We start from the raw sequence: 2,136 nt of genomic DNA, 5'->3' as shown, positions 1-2,136 counted from the left end.
TGAATTCTTTCATCTCTTATCTCCTTCTATTTAACTATTCACTACTAATACTTCTCTTCCACCCAAAATTCGAACACCATCTTCCTCTCTGTGTTCGAGTTTTTCTCTTCCCCTTCTTTTATTCTTCTCTTCTTATACTTACATAAGGAATCTCTATACTGTGACATAGAGGATTTCATATTTTCTTTTCTGTTTTCTTCTTTTTCATATGAGTAGGAACAAGGATAAGAACATTCTTGTTGAAGCTAATCCTGAACCTGAAAGGACTCTAAAGAGGAAGCTAAGGGAAGCTAAAGCACAACTCTCTGGAGAAAATCTGACAGAAATTTTCGAAAAAGAAGGAGACATGGCTGAAAATAATAACAATGCAAGGAAGATGCTTGGTGACTTTACTGCACCAAATTCCAATTTACATGGAAGAAGCATATCAATCCCTGCCATTGGAGCAAACAATTTTGAGCTAAAACCTCAATTAGTTTCTCTGATGCAACAGAACTGCAAGTTTTATGGACTCCCATCAGAAGATCCTTTTCAGTTCTTAACTGAATTCTTGCAAATCTGTGATACTGTTAAGACCAATGGGGTTGATCTTGAGGTCTACAGGCTTATGCTTTTCCCGTTTGCTGTAAGAGACAGAGCTAGAATATGGTTGGACTCTCAACCTAAAGACAGCCTGAACTCTTGGGATAAGCTGGTCACGGCTTTCTTAGCCAAGTTCTTTCCTCCTCAAAAGCTTAGTAAGCTTAGAGTGGATGTTCAAACCTTCAAACAGAAAGAAGGTGAGTCCCTCTATGAAGCTTGGGAGAGATACAAGGAACTGACCAAAAAGTGTCCTTCTGACATGCTTTCAGAATGGACCATCCTGGATATATTCTATGATGGTCTGTCTGAATTATCTAAAATGTCATTGGACCATTCTGCAGGTGGATCTATTCACCTAAAGAAAACGCCTGTAGAAGCTCAAGAACTCATTGACATGGTTACAAATAACCAGTTCATGTACACTTCTGAAAGGAATCCTATGAGTAATGGGACGCCTATAAGGAAGGAAGTTCTTGAAATTAATACTCTGAATGCCATATTTGCTTAGAATAAAATATTGACTCAGCAAGTCAATATGATCTCTCAGAGTCTGAATGGATTGAAGGAATCATCCAACAGTACTAAAGAGGCATCTTCTAAAGAAGAAGCTTATGATCCTGAGAACCCTGCAATAGCAGAGGTGAATTACATGGGTGAACCCTATGGAAACACCTATAATCCCTCATGGAGAAATCATCCAAATTTCTCATGGAAGGATCAACAAAAGCCTCAACAAGCCTTTAATAATGGTGGAAGAAATAGGTTTAGCAATAGTAAGCCTTTTCCATCATCCACTTAGCAACAGACAGAGAATTCTTAGCAGAATCTATCTAGCTTAGCAAATATAGTCTCTGATCTATCTAAGGCCACTTTAAGTTTCATGAATGAAATAAGATCCTCTATTAGAAATTTGGAGGCACAAGTGGGCCAGCTGAGTAAAAGGCTCACTGAAATTCCTCTTAGTACTCTCCCAAGCAATACAGAAGAAAATCCAAAGAGAGAGTGCAAGGCCATTGATTTGACCATCATGGCCGAACCTACAAGGGAGGAGGAGGACGTGAATCCTAGTGAGGAAGACCTCCTGGGACGTTCAGTGACCAATAAGGAGTTTCCCTTTGAGGAACCAAAGGAATCTGAGGCTCATCTAGAGACCATAGAGATTCCATTGAACCTCTGATGAGTATTCTTCTTCTGAAGAGAATGAAGATGTTACTGAAGAGCAAGTTGCTAAGTATCTTGGTGCAATCATGAAGCTGAATGCCAAATTATTTGGTAATGAGACTTGGGAAGATGAACCTCCCTTGCTCACCAATGAACTAAATGCATTGGATAGGCAGAAATTACCTCAAAAGAAACAGGATCCTGGCAAATTCTTAATACCCTGTACCATAGGCACCATGACCTTTGAGAAAGCTCTGTGTGACCTTGGGTCAGGCATAAACTTAATGCCACTCTCTGTAATGGAGAAACTTGGGATCTTTGAGGTGCAAGCTGCCAGAATCTCATTAGAGATGGCAGACAACTTAAGAAAACAGGCTTATGGACAAGTAGAGG

General features: G+C 39.7%; 1 non-coding gene across 1 annotated transcript; it reads right to left on the bottom strand.

Moving 5' to 3' along the window:
• Positions 1 to 739: 739 nt before the first annotated feature.
• LOC112768513 (small nucleolar RNA R71) lies at positions 740 to 847 on the bottom strand. Its single transcript, XR_003185931.1, has one exon. It is a non-coding gene; the product is annotated as a small nucleolar RNA R71 (small nucleolar RNA).
• Between the last annotated feature and the right edge of the window lie 1,289 nt (positions 848 to 2,136).

The sequence above is a fragment of the Arachis hypogaea genome, chromosome 17 (genome assembly GCF_003086295.3).
Source record: "Arachis hypogaea cultivar Tifrunner chromosome 17, arahy.Tifrunner.gnm2.J5K5, whole genome shotgun sequence".
Classification (NCBI taxonomy): Eukaryota; Viridiplantae; Streptophyta; class Magnoliopsida; order Fabales; family Fabaceae; genus Arachis; species Arachis hypogaea.
The sequence above is the reverse complement of the archived record's forward strand: the minus strand, read 5'-3'. Positions and strand labels throughout refer to the sequence as shown.